Source organism: Vulpes vulpes, chromosome 5, assembly GCF_048418805.1.
Source record: "Vulpes vulpes isolate BD-2025 chromosome 5, VulVul3, whole genome shotgun sequence".
NCBI lineage: Eukaryota > Metazoa > Chordata > Mammalia > Carnivora > Canidae > Vulpes > Vulpes vulpes.
Genome location: NC_132784.1, coordinates 22,293,867 through 22,309,449, shown reverse-complemented (window position 1 = coordinate 22,309,449; position 15,583 = coordinate 22,293,867). Strand labels below are relative to the sequence as shown.

General features: G+C 34.5%; 1 long non-coding RNA gene across 1 annotated transcript in view; it reads right to left on the bottom strand.

The window, feature by feature from the left end:
- The window catches only part of LOC140598873 (uncharacterized), a 72,944-nt gene extending 58,656 nt beyond the window's left edge, over positions 1 to 14,288 (bottom strand). The window contains exon 1 of the long non-coding RNA XR_012001423.1: positions 14,219 to 14,288. This is a non-coding gene — a long non-coding RNA (uncharacterized lncRNA). The remainder of the gene's footprint in view (positions 1 to 14,218) is intronic.
- Between the last annotated feature and the right edge of the window lie 1,295 nt (positions 14,289 to 15,583).

Sequence of the window (15,583 nt, the reverse complement as noted above, 5' to 3'; positions counted from 1 at the left end):
ATCTAAAGTGCTAGGTGCTAGGTGTGGATGCAGATTGGACAGTCAGTGTGTTCAGAATAGTTTGTTGTAGTTTGTTTCTAGATTGATCTTTGTGATTGAGTCATTCCCTATATTCAGAGAAGTCAGGGTGGTCTGGTCAGTCTCTCCAGTCTGTTGCTCTGCTCAGAAATCTTGCAGGCCCTGTTTTACTATGTCTAAAGTGGGTTTGCCTGTTCAGGCCACGAGTTATCAGCTGCATGAAATACTTGTGAACTTGGATGAAAACATGCTTCTCATTCTGGGAGTTGGTTAGAATGGTGGCCATAGCCACACTCCCACTGCCCCACTTCTATTCTTTCAGCTTGTCTCAGAAACTTCTAAGAGTCACCTCCAACCTCAGAGCCTTTTTTTTCCAAAGCTGCCAAAGCTGTGGAATTGAGGAATCCCTACTATCTGAGGCTTAACAGATACAATTACTTAATAAGCCTGGGTCTCAGTTTCTCATTTGTAAAAAGAGGTCATATATCCTACCTACCACATACGAGTTGGGGTGTTGTCAACATTAAATAACCTTAGGCATGAAACATATAATCCTTTGGCATGCTAAACATGTGCAAGACAGTGTTATGTTACTATATTTTATATTTTCTAATTGTAGAATGCTTAAGTATGTGTCCCTAAGATGCGGCTGGGCATATTTTTACATGTTCTTTAAACACTTGCATTTTTATCAGCATAATAAGCACATGAAACTCATACAAAGAATCACCCTGGAGAAACAGAAGGAAAGGCACTCAGCCCAACTCGGAGAAATACATACTTACCTAAGTTTTTGTATATGGAAATTATTGTATTGCTGTTGTTAGCTATGGCATAATATATTAAAGATATGGAAGAGTTTTTCCATGGAATTCTAGATCTTTTTTAGATTCTTACCAGCATTCTACATTAAAGATCATTTTACACTATAAACTTGAACATAATTCTTGACATATAATAGCAAATGGGAAGAGAACAAACAAAATAATCCCATAGCCATCAGCAAAAAGAACAAGAAAGGCCCATGAATATATCTGACACACTCAAAAAGGGAAAATGTTGATGGAAGCCTGATAACAAATGTAAAAATAGAATAAGATCAATGATATGCCAGCTAGAATAATGTTTGGGGGGGTGGTTCTAACTAATGAACTTTGAAAGACTTCAGTGTTGGTGTCCACAGTGCAAGGTGATAGAGTGAGAAAGGGGCTGGACGTAGGAAGTTTCACTGGAAAGCTGCCCTAGGACTTTCTTCTCCTACCTTTCACCATCTCTCCCCAGCCCCCTATAATTCTACTAACAGCTACCAGCATCCTGGTGCTTACTCCTAAGCAAAAATCAGAGACATTAAACTAAAAATATTTAGCTAACCATGGAGAACTAGGGTTCCTACTGTTAGCATAGACACCAAAAAATAAAACTCTCTTTACTCTAGCATTTTGGAAGAAAGTAGTGCAATGGCTAGTTCTCCATCTGCTGAACTCATACTGCTTATCAAACTCTGCCCATGAATATGGCATTTCCTCATCTTCTTAATTAGAGGAGAGATTTAACAAGAGCACAGATCCAGATACCCCACATCAGGGCTGGTGGTAGGAGAATATTAGCATTGATAACATGATTTCTGTTCTTATATATGAATGATATCAATGGATCACCAGCAGAATAAGTGAGAAAAGACCTATATAAACCAACCAAAGAAATAAAACAATTGACCTGGAAAGAAGGAAAGATTTTATTGTAACTAGAATGCAACTTAAAAAAAAAAATCCAAGTTACTATCATCGAAGGAAAGACTGCTACAAAAACCAACGAAGACCCAATACAAAAGGTCAAACAAATCCAGAATCTAGTTCTCGTAAATACTAACAAAATAGATTAAACTCTAAAGGTCTGACCAAAAGAAACAGACATGGCAAAACAAATTTAATACACACAAATATACACACATTTTGAAAATGAAAAAGAGCAGGTCCATCTCATAAAAACCAGCAAATGAAGGGGTGCCTGGGTGGTGAAGTCAGCTAAGCATGTGACTCCTAGTTTCAGCTCAGGTCATGGTCTCAGGATCTTGAGACTGAGTCCTGTACCATTAAAACTCTCTCTCCCACATTCCCCTGCACTCACTCAGGCTCTCTCCCTTCTCTTTCTCAAATACATAAATAAATCTGAAGAAAAAAAAATCTAGCAAATGAGAGGAATGAGGAAATGTAAGGGTGCTAATATTTCCGTCTGACATAGTAGGAAGCCAAGTGATAATACTGAAAGTAAATGAAACACAGAGTAGAGGTTTAATTATATAAGACCTTAGACAAACTGTACAAATGAGGAATAGGAGGGAGCAAACTGAAGGTGAGACATTATAAGTTAAATTATCACCTTATGTAGCGGGAGACTTTGATCTAAAATAGGAAATAGTGTGTGAGGTAACACTATAAAATTATTGCAATAACCACCAAAGATTAAAACAGAATGATGGGGTAGAGGTTGGTGGGAAAAGTAAGATGAGAGAATGGTGTTTATACAAGTCCTTTGGTACCTTTTTTTTTTCACCCTGTGCATTTAAATATTTTTAAAAACTAAGGTGAAAATACTGTCTACCCAAATAAAGTAAAAATAAGTCAGTTAAACTGGTTAGATTTAACATGATTTGACAACATGACTACTAATTTGACATTTATCTGACAGAGTTTGCCATTAAAGAGGCAAAATAATCTCATTCATAGACTATGTAGCCATAGCTCAAAGCTATGTCTTTATTATACATTGTGTAGTCTAATGAATATTTCCTGGTTTTTAGATAATACTTTTTCTTACATTCCATTTAAAATATTTTATTAAAAAAGAAATACTTTTTTGTTATAGAGACTAAAACAAAGAAAACAACAATAAAAGTGACTTTTAATCCAGTGGCTGGTCCTTTTAAATGACTATTTTACTTTAATATAATTACTTTCCTGAGAAAGAATTCTCAAGAGGGAATTTGACATTTTATAATACTCTGTGCATAAGCTCACATGTTATTGTTATTTAAAATAAAATTTGTAACTAGATACGTAAGTTATTTCATCTCCAAGTTTTCAGTTACTAAAAAATTTAAAGTCTTTTAGCTATGCATTTTCAGGAAAGAGATATTAACTACAGTGAGAGTCACATAGGAGACCTAGGGAGAAAAGAAAGGAAATATATATATTTAAATAAATGCAAGTTATTTCCACTTCAGACATAATGACTTTATTTGTTTATTTTAAAGTATAATTTCCTTTTTACTTTGAATATACAAAATAAAGACTGAAAATATTGAAATTTAGCTTAATTATTTGGAATTCTTCTTTTGGTCCACATACCAGCTTAAGATGCCTAACAATTAACAGCTATGTCACTGGAAATGAAAACAAAACAGTCATCATTATCATGATATAATTTTGCCAATAATTAATGTTGATTAAGTTATTATTTACATATATCTCTTTATTTGTCATCATAATCCTGCCTTTATGACAATTTGCTATTTTTTGACCAAATCACTTGATCATTTGGATTTTTATAATCCATAAAATTCTACAAATTACCAATTATAAGACAAGCACACAGCAGAATGCTAAAAATACAAATGTACATAAATATGTTTTTTTACATTATATATTTTACAAAATCAATACACAAATATCTGCTCTGTCTCTTTATACTAATAGTAAACTATCAGAAAGAGAAATTTAGAAAGCAATCTTACTTACAATTGAATAAAAAGAATAAAACACCTAGGAATAAATTTAACCAAAGAGATGAAAGGCTTATACTCTGAAAACTCTAAGACATTGGTGAAAGAAATTGAAGAGTACACAAATAAATGAAAAGCTATTTCATGCTCATGGAATTAATATTGTTAAAATGTCCATATAACATGAAGCAATAAACAGATTCAAAGCTATTTCTATCAAAATTCCAATGGTATTTTTCACAGAAATAGAACAAGTAATCTTAAAATTTTTATAGAACTACAAAAGATGCCAAAAACTTAAAGCAATCTTGTGAAAGAACAAAGTTACTCCATGATTTCACATAGGTCGATGGAATAGAATAGAGAACCCAGAAATAAACCTATACATATATGGTCAATTAATTTATGACAAAGGGAAAAGGACAGTCTCTTCAGTAAATAGTATTGGAGAAATTGGACAGCCATATGCAAAAGAATGAAAGTAGACCATGTATGGTATATAGTGTACCATACACAAAAATTAACTAACAATGGATTAAAGATTTGAATGTAAGCACTAAAACCATAAAACTTCTAAAAGAAAAAAAGGCACTATGCTCCATGACATAGGCCTTGGTGATCATTTTTTTTTTTTTAATATGCTACCAAGAGTAGAAGTAGCAAAGCAAAAATAAATCAGTGGGACTACATCAAACAAAAAACTTCTGCACAGAAAGGAAATCATCAACAAAATAAAAAGGAAACCTCCTGAATGGGAGAAAATAATTGTGAATCACATATCTGTTAAGGATCTAATATCCAAAATATATAAAGAGTTCATATAACTTAATCCCAAACACCCAATCTGACTGAAAAATAGGTTAAAGATTTAAAAAGACACTTTTCCAAAGAATACATACAGATGGCCAACATGTACATGAAAAGATGTTCAACATCATGAATCATTGGGTTAATGCAAATCAAGACCACCAAGAGGTGCCACAGGACATCTATTAGAGTGGATATTATTAAAAAAAAAAAAAAAAAAAAAAAGAACTGACAAGTGTTAGCAAGGATGGGACAAGAGAGAACCTTTCTGCATGTAAATTGGTGCAACTATTATGGAAAAGAGAATGGAGGTTCCTTAAAAAATTAAAAATAAAACTACCATATGACTTAGCAATTCCACTTCTAGGTATTTATCCAAAGGAAATAAAACCCTCACTCAAAAAGATATATGCACTCCCCTGTTCATTGCAACATTACTTATAATAGCCAAGTTATAGAAACAACCTAAGTGTCCATCAATGGATGAATGAATAAATCATAATGGAATATTATTCATTCATGAAAAAGAACTCAGTATTGCCATTTGTGACAACACAGCTGGACCTCGACGACATCAAAGGATTATGCTAGGTGGAACAAGTCAGCCATATGATTTCTTTTATATATGGAACCTAAAAAAACCCCAAAACTCAAAACCCAAAAACAAGCTCATCAATATAGAGAACAGATTGGTGTTTGTAAGCAGTGAGAAGTGAAAGGTGGTAGAAATAAGTAAACTGTGTTGCTTTATTTTGTTTTATGTAAATTCAGTAATTTTTTTAAATGCAATTTTTTCAAGAAAAGGGAATGAGGAAAAAAAAGGAATTTGGCTGTTTTTTTTGTTTTTGTTTTTGTTTTTTATTTTAGTTTGGTTTGGATTTTTGTTATAGGGAAAGAAAAAAAGTAAAAGAGTGTACAGTTGAGGATAAAATGGAGACTGAGTTTGATTTGGATGAATATCATTGCACCATAATGAGAAATCGAACACTGCAAATGAGATATATGACACTGCATTTCAAACAACCATTTCCTCCCAGCTATTATGGCTAAGTGTATAGTCTACACTTACCTTTTCTCTGAATGGCAAGACAACAGATGAGGAATAGAGAGAAGAAAGCAGAAATTAACTGGGAGTGAAAAATAAAGAGATCACCTGAGAGACCTATTATCAGAGTCACATACTATTTGGCTGGATTACTTGATTTACTTTAAAAAAATAGCCTTTAAAAACTGTCCTTTTATGTGTTCTATATATTCTCTTTGGTGTTTCATGTTGGTCAATGTTCTGCAGGGAACATATTCCACTTTAGATAATATTTTTTTAAGATTTTTTAAAATTTTTTATTTTTAAGTAATCCCTACATACGGTGTGGGACTTGAATTCACAATTACAAGATCAAGAGTCCCATGCTATACCAGCTGAACCAGCCAGTTGCCCCTCCACTTTAGATAATTTTATTTATTTTTATTTTTTTAGATAATTTTAATAAAAGTATCTATTACAGCATGTCAGATGGCTTTATAGACTTATTAAAATGATTGAATAAAAATCTGTAGGATGAGATTCCAGAATCTATTCTCAGATCTACACTACAGAACCAGGCTTCCAAAGGAGTTGCTTTCACCTGCTGTGATTGGGAAGCTGCTTATCAAATCAGGGGACATCTCTCGTTGCACACATCAATAAAGGACTGCCTTAGTACGAGCTGCTAAATTGGCTACAGTAACTGGTTCCAGATCAGAATCACTGTGCTCCACTCAGGAAACCTCATGTGCAAAAATCAGGATGTTGCCATTATAGCTTCAGGGTCCCACACTGTGCCACATTTTCTACTATCAAGGAGCCATTTCTGCTAAATCAACAAGCTTCAGAGACAGAATTTGTTCCAGACCTATGCCATATTTGCTATAATCCACATTGATAAAACACATGCTCAATACCCCACTTATCTCCATTCCAATGTCAAATCTCAGGTGATTGCATCTGATGTGGAATCTGAACCAAACTTGGATCACCAGCCCGAAAAAAGTTGGAGAAGTGTTTGTTTTTAGCTTTTTGCTCCCCATTGGAATGGGAAGCCACACTAGAAGAAAATTAGAAGAGGTATTCTGAGCCCAAACCACACAGTTACAGTGGACTTTCTTCTTACTTCTGCACATTCATGTTTGAAAATTTCAAACTTGGGATGCCTGGATGGCTCAGTGGTTGAGCTCTGCTTTTGGCTCAGGGCATGATCCCAGAGTTCAGGGATCGAGTCCCACATTGGGCTCACCGCAGGGAGCCTGCTTCTCCCTCTGCCTATGTCTCTGCCTCTCTCTGTGTCTCTCATGAATAAATAAAACCTTAAAAAAAAAGAAAATTTCAAACTTTTGTTTGTTATACAGAGAGTTATATGATTGGTGCATCATTGAGCACAGTCCCCAAATCTAGAACATCTCTACTGTAACTAAGTGCTTAAAAAATAAATAATAAGACAAGCACACTGCTGAATGATGAAGGCATACATAAACATCATATTTTTTCTCAATTAAAAAAGCATAAATAAGAATTAATGTAGAAGAAGCACGTAATTTAAATTTATATAGAATCCTAGAAGAGAGGATTTCCTGAAATCTGGTGCCCGAGGAAAGCTTCATACAAGACAGTGGGCTCCAGGATAAAAAGTAGGATTAGAAGGGCATGCTAGCAAGAGAGAAGCATCAGTGAAACAAGGAGAAGGTAGATGTCACTTCTTCATATTTGAACTGAAAAATTTTCAGGCCTGTGCCTCTCAGATTTTTATGGAAACGTGAGTCACGTGAGCATCTGGTTAATGTGCAGATTTGAATCAGTCAGTCTGGAGTGTGATCTGAGATTTTGCATATGGAATGAATTCCCATGAAAGGCTGATGCTGTTGGTCCAAGAACCACAACTGGTTTAGGCAAGGCTGATTCCATCGAGCTTCAAAGTAAATGTTTTGAGCCATGTGCACATTTACTGAAGCAATGGTACTATGTAGGAAAATGATTCAGCGGAAGCCTGTTTCTCCTGGGTTCTCCAACTTCCTAGTTGTTTGTATTAAAGTTCTCTAACATTCAGGGAGCTGGTTCCACTTAAGTCCTAAATTCTCTGTATTACACTGATGCTTTCCTTTGCCATACCCCTCACTTTTCAGAACGTGATTCAGTCTACAGCCTTGTTTACTTTATAAACATTATTTTCCCTCTACTTACTAGAATACGCATTCTCCTCAGCTTCCAATGTTGCTTCTATTTTCACTGAGCGGGACACTTTGCCTTGATGATTAAAAAGGTTTTGCCCCAGATATATATATTTAACAAATGTATATGTTGCCCATAATCCAGAACTGAAAATACATGATCCAATGTAAGTGACAGATAGTCACTTAGTTTCATGTTCAACATCGTTGAGGGTGGATATCTGTCAATATGAGGATCTACCCATTGACTTTACCAGTTATGTCTTTGTGCATAAGAAAATGATTAGGGGGCAGCCCTGGTGGCCCAGCTGTTTAGCGCCGACTTCAGCCCAGGGCATGATCCTGGAGACCCTGGATGGAGTCCCACGTCAGGCTCCTTGCATGAAGGCTGCTTCTCCTTCTGCCTGTGTCTCTGTGCCTCTCTCTCTCTCTCTCTCTCTCTGTGTCTCTCATGAATGGATAAATAAAATCTTTGAAAAAAAAAGCAAAAAGATTTTTAAAATGATTAGTAAATGCTATTATCTAAATATTAGTAAATATTTTTAAAATATTTAAAATGCAGATTTAGTTGGCTTATCTTCAAATATTTATATTTAGTACCTCTGGTGTTGGACTGAAGAAATCATATTTTTAATGAACACCTGGGTCAGCATGACTTCATATAAACCCCTACCAAGGAGTTACCTCTCCCTTTTGATATCAGGACATCTGCACAGGTGATGAGCATAAATGGAAACATCTGACAAACCCTCTACCAGTGGTGATTCTTGAAAATGAGATGTTATCAATGTGAATCAATTGGAAGAACTATAACTGAGATTTATTTCAATGATTTGACCATAAACTGGATGAGTTATTTTGTTATTAACAAATAAAGAAAGAAATTGCCCTTCAAATTGGGTTCATTTTGGACTGTAAGGTAGAATGGCATTCAACTAAATGCCTGATCTTTAGATGAAAGATAATTTTTCCCCAAAAGAGATTGGAAAAAAGTTATGTTAATTTCACATGTTCAGCAAGGGATAATGCTAATATGTCAAAATGTCTTTGGAATAGGAAAGTAACTAATATGTGCACTAGAAATATTGCAAATAAGAGATGATTGCTACTGGGAATTTGCAGGAAACTGAATCTTGAATAGTTCTTCCCATGCTAAAGCTGCTCTCTTAAAAAAAAAAAAAAATAAGAACAGAGGACAGGGCTTCCATGAGGTATTATACTAAATTAAACTAATTAATCATTAATTTTAGACACACAGATCTAAGATAAATGTCTTATTAGAGTAGTATCAGACATGGCAACTTCACATGACTGTGTATCAATCACCAATTGCTCTGTAAATGGTCATTACCCAACTTAATGACCATTTACTCAATTTAAAATTATAATTAAGAATTTTCAAATATAGTTAATCTACAAATACATTTTATACACTATTATATCCAGTGATAAATTTCACGTTTAAAAAATATTAACCATTCATGTATGAGAAATAAATTAATGTCTTTATTCTGAGTACAGTGAAGAACTACATAAATAACTAATATGAGGTTTACATAAAAAATAGCATTTTTCTCCTTCTAAGTCCATTTTAGGGCTTTTATTGTGTTGATTCTACAGATCAATAGTGTACAAATTCCAAAGTGATAATGAAACATATTTCATAATCCAGTTAACTAAAAGATGAGAAATCTAATGATGGGTTTGTTCATTTATTTATTTGCAGAATTTTAGAAAAAGAATATTTTAAAATAATTTAAAAATTGCTACTATGGTGAATATGACATAAAGGAGATACATATGACATTTAGCCACTTGTTTTGACATTGAAAATGCTTAATAACTACAAAAATCAATCCCCTTTTTGAATTTAAACACTCTCAGAATAGTTCATTTATTTATACTGTAAACTTGAGAAAATTACTGTCATTGTGAGGTAATGGGACTTTCCAGAGAGGTGATCACCAATGAAAGAATGGCTTGGTGGGTTTCAAGAATAATAAGTCAGAAAAGCAGGATAGCAAAACAACTGGAAAGAAGAAGAATAATACTAGTAGCTGAATGCATTGTCATAACTATGTCTAGCATAACTATGTAGAATGATCCATTCTCCAAATATAATTCTTCATCGATTTCCCAACAACCCTATTACTATCTCATTTCGCAGATAGAAAAACTGGAGGCTAAAAACATTACATAACCTTTCCAATTTAACTGTTAATCTGTGAGAGGACCAGGTGTCAATTCCAGATTTATCTGATATGAAAGTGCATGTTCTTAATTACTATGAGGAATTAGAAGAAGTTTGTGCATTTCAATTACTCTTGATTATCCCTTAAATCTCTAATAAAAACACGACAAATTGGGATCAAAATAGCATTCTTCAATACTTAACAGCCAGGCAGTTTTTCCTTGGTATGGGATTAAACCATTATTTCTTTTGTGATGGGTTTCTTATTGGTCATTACCTTAGATAGATTAGATGATAGATAAATGATAGATAAATAAATAGATATTTAAATAGTAGAATCTGTATAGCAAGATGTTCACATTCTGGAAGGCAAATAAATGCAAACTGAGGCAAACTACAGGAATCACAAATGTACATCTTCCGTTTCATGCTCACTCTGGGACTAAATGTTCATTAGGTGCTTTATTAGAAGAACTCATAATCACTAAGTAGTTTCTCTCTCTTCCCTATACTCCCCAAATTCATTTGTTCCTTTGGCACAAATTTTTTGCACATATGAAGCATTTCTACTGAATGCTTTATTGGAAGCACAATATAAAGCACTAACAATAAAAGCATGGGAGAATTTCCCGCTGAGGCAAAAATCAAATTTGCCCAGTATTCGTGAAAAGTTCAACAATGTACTAATCACCTTCTATATTCTAAGTGTCCTAGGTATTGGTGATGTAGTCAGATGGTCACTATTTTAAGAGAAACTTAGTTCAATTGTTAGCCAGGTGGAAAAATAACTTCATGCAGGGTTCTAGGCATAAAAAAAAAAAATGATCTCCTAATCCAGATGAGGGAAATGTATAATCTCCTTGCACTGAGTCTCCATATGAAAAGTTGCATTTCAGGAGACAAAAGGCGAGATGCATGCACTTTCTGTTAGGACAAGGATGGTCCTGAAATTCAGGTACTTCAAGGTTATACTGACTGCCCCTTAGAATGGGATATAGGTTGAAGCTGTGGATAGTGAGGATATGTGAGAGATAGTGATTCTGATTAAATAAATGATTAAAAATGTTGCTAAGATGAAGTATATAATATATTTTAAAGTGCTACACTTACCTTCTAGGGCTTCTGGATTGGTGAACACACTGAAACACTGAGAGAGTGATGTACACAGAACATGGAGACTTACAGCTCTCGTTCCCCCCATATTTGCCCTATACATCCCTGCCCTTTGACTATTCTTAAATTGTGTCCCTTATAATAGACCAGTAAAGGTAAATTAAAAAACAAAACAAAACAAAAAACAAAAAACAAAACTTTCTGTGTTACAATTGTGTGAAAGTACTGTTTATTGAATGTATTTGATCAGAAAATATCGGTATCAGTACAGACTCAGTCTGCATGCACAAGCAGCAATAACTGTTTATTGACATTTTTTTCCCTACATTTATTTGACCACATGTGTCATTGCCTGACTTGCAGCAGAGTATCATGATGCTTGGGAATGATTTAGAGTTTTATCCATTTCAGAAGAGATCATCTTTCCAAACACCACAAAGAATGCCATTATCTTAATAAAATTCCCATTAGAAGGTTCAGGTTCATTGGGATGATAAAGTGGCAACAAGATTAGCATTTCAAGGAGAAGCATTACATTTTCATGACAACCATGCTCTCCCATGTGTTTCAAAAGAATGGAAGGTGGTCCCCAAACAAGGGACTGTTAGACAGGAGCCAGGCTTTCAATTTGACTGATTGGATATGCTAATTTTCTGCCTATTTTTGGATGGGATATTTTAAAGTAAAGTTCTACGACTATAAAGTTCTACGACTATAAGTTCTCTTATAGTCGTAGAATTTAAGAGTAAACTTCCTTTTATATATGGCATTGGTCTCCTACACGAGAACTTTCTGTTTTATCATGTGGGTGGTAAACACTCTCTCCTAGGACATTAGCTATTGTACAGAGGCAATTCACTGCTGAATAACTTAGTCTCAAAGAGTGTAGTTCTAGCCCTGACAAGTAGGGTAAAAAAGAAAAATAAAAAATAGTGGTAGAAAGCCTTCTATTTATTAAGGTATCAACAGGAGGAAAGTCTTGGCAAAGAAAAGCAAAATTTCCAAAAAATATGCTACAAGCACAAAAGGCTAGTTAAGCTAAACCATAAAATTGCCTCTGGGGGTCCTTACCAGGAAAACAAATGGAAAAACAGATTGCTTTTTAGCAGAAAGTACATAATTTATTGAATTACTTAGCTGTCTTTGTTCTTTGAATTACTTAGCTGTCTTTGTTCTATTTGAATAATATCAAACTAGGCAATTGTTTATTTATTTATTTATTTATTTATTTATTTATTTATTTATTATGTTTAATGGTGAAGTTTTAGCCATGTTTCGGCCTCCTTTCTTGTTTCTTTGCTTCCTCTACTCCCTCTAACCAAATTTTCCTTGTAGCTGAAATGGCAGTACTTTTCTGCCAAAAATTTAGCCAGTGGGCACCACTGCAGACTTAAGAAGCCTTCTAATTCCAAGGCTAATTAAGAATGCAGTCAGTGATCAGTTTCATTCCTCCCAGAAGTGCCAACTTCCATCTCCTCTGAGGACAAAATTGTACAGATAGAATAATCTCATCTCCCAATGCCTTTACAGATTCATGAGGCAGCCCTTCCTTATCTAGAGCAGTGCTAGCAAATAGAAATACAATGCCAGCCACATAGGAAATTGAAAATTTTCTACTTGTCACAGACAAAGCAAGAAGGCATAGGTGACATTAAAATTAATATATATTTTGTTTAACCCACTATATCCAAAATATCATTTCGACAGGCAATCATTATATAAAAATTACTAATGAGATGCTTTCCAGTCTTTTTTTCTTCTTTTAACTAACTCTTGCAACACATCCCAATTCAGACTAGTCACATTTCAAGTACTAGACAGCTTCATGTGGCTAAAGGCTACTATACTACATAACAGGTTCAGAGGACTGAGTATTTTCGAAGAGTGTTGACATGAATTTAACAAATGCATAAAATCCCATGTCTTGAGATTGTGTTCCACAAAAGCATAGAATGTAAAATAAAACAGCATATATGTCAGATATATTATATTTGCACACCTGTATTTATAGAGATACATACTCTCTCCAAAAGGTGATGGTATAACTTACTTCAATAAGAGAAACAAAACAAGAGAGTAAATCAAACAAAAAACTAAATCCAAAATGTCCTTCATTTAAAAAATATTCCTTATAAAGCAACAAGTGGTACAGTGTATGATATTATGAAGATTCGACTTTCTCTCAGAATATGTTAATTACCGATGAATTGTAAATGACGTATTTTTAAGTTAATGATTACAAGGCTGTGTGTACTACTATTAAAAAAAAAAAAAAGTCCTCCCTAACCTTAAATCTTTATTCTCAACCTCTCTGGACTCTAACTCTTTTGCCACCACCACCTGTGTTATTTCTGTTTTTTTTGCAAGCAGCAGTGTGGGCCCAGAAGATAAGGAAGACAAATTTGTAATTAAATCTTCTGTGAAATGGATAGCTACATCTGTGACAGAGAGAGACAGAGAGAGGAAAAGAAAAAATGTGCAGAGTTGTTCATGGTAGTCAAAATAGATATTTTGTTTGCATTGGAATTCTCTGGTAATTGCTTTTTAAATGCTTGTAATTGTTTTAAAGGGGCTCAGCCACTCACTCAGAGAGAGTCTTTAATAAGTGCACAGTATGCAAGAAGCCTCAGAGAACCCTCCCAGAACTAGCTTTAAGACATGCTTTTATAACATAAATTCGAAGGCCGTTCCTGTAAGACTCTGAAACAACTAATCTGTCACTCCCACTGACCAGTCAAGTCAGCGAGGGGGAAAAGTCAGTTAAATTGATTGTTTGACTGAATGGAGTGAACATTCATGGGCGTAATTATGGCTTCAGCTGGAATGTGACTGACAGTATTCACAGGACAGATGTGATAAGTAAAGTGGAAAAAAGAATCAATTAGATGGATGATTAGGATGCATAAATGCTTTTATCTCAACTATTTGGATAACTGGGTTAGCGCTCTTAGTTTTGTATATGAAGACCCAGCCTCCTGTTAAGGGTGGGGGAGAAGGTAGTCAGGGAGCCATGACCTTGAGTGGAATGGGAACCAAAAGTCAATAAAAAGAGCAGAAATGAAAATGCATCAGCACAGAGAGTAAACAGCAAAGCAGAATAGACCAGAAGAGCTTAAATTGAAGGAAAGGTCGATAGGACTGAGGTGATTGGTAGAAAAATAACAAACCTGTTCTTGCAAATTTTCTCGGCCTGATTTCTCTTGCTCTTGCTGTTTCCTTTTTAATCTCGACTGTCCAGAAGGATGTACAAGGCACACAATTCAGTTAGAACCTTCAAACCAACAATTTATACTAGCATGACTAATGTTTATCAAGGTTTTAGTTTTATTTCGATAAGCTCTGTCTGTTAAGGACAATTTCAGAGAGTTATTCAATAAATGTTAATAGATAGATATTCTTCTACTTATCTACTGTTCTCCTCAGTGTCAAGTCATTTCAGGGGGCGGGGAGGAGTCAGTTAAATTGATGTTCAGTGAACATTCATGGGTGGCGTAATTATGGTAATTATTTATTGTATAATCAAACAGCCACTTCAGAGACACTTTATTTAAAAGAAAAGAGGAGAAGTCCTCTCTAAATCAACTGATTCTCAGTTTGAATCGCTTTTTCAAAATATGACTTTGGGGAACCATGTGCCTAATGCCACCCCTCAAACCCTAACTTCCCTCTTATAAATTCTATTCTTCAGTTAATATATGGTTAAATATAATCAAACTTAGTTTGTTGTTAATTTTATCACCTTAATAAGTGAATTTAGGTTGCAAAACTCATTCTACCACTAACTAGTTGTGTGACCTTGGGTAGATTTTTTTTTTCAATCTTTGTATACCTCAATTGCTTTATTTGTAAAATGGAAGAAATATCCACCAATATAAAGTTGGTATGAGGATCAAGTGATATTCAATAAAGAACAGTTATAATTGTGTGGCTATTTACTACTTTTCAATACTAACATGAAATGTATTACTCTCTCCAGTTCTATGATTGTGTATTATGTGTCCCATCTTTCCTACACGTAAGCCTGCATAGGGCAGAGACTACCTCTTGATGGTCTGTGCTCTGTGCATTGTTCCTAGTATAATTCCGTTACATAAATGTCCCCTTTGCCTAGAATTGCTTTCCTCTGCTTTGCTTGTTAAAAATTCCTTTTCTCATTCAAAAAATCACCTTAACTCTATTTCTAGTCTTTTGGTTCCCTCAGCAACCAAGGCACTCTCCACAGCATGCCTCTACTTCACCTTGTCTATGCCCCTTTTGAATCCATCAGCCCACATGTTTTATCCCACAGAGCATAAACTGAGTCTTTTAAAGTTGTTTTAAAATATTAGAGTGTAGTTAATAGCTAACAGTTACATAGTACTTCTAAGTACCAGGTATTGTTCTAACTTCTTAATATATATTCAATTATTTACTAATATAATCCTGTGCTGGCAGTTTTATTACACTCCCCATTTTAAAGGTGATAAAACTGAGAATCGGAAAGTTTAAGTAACCTGTCCACAACCATGCTGTGAGTGATGGAGCTCCTTTCT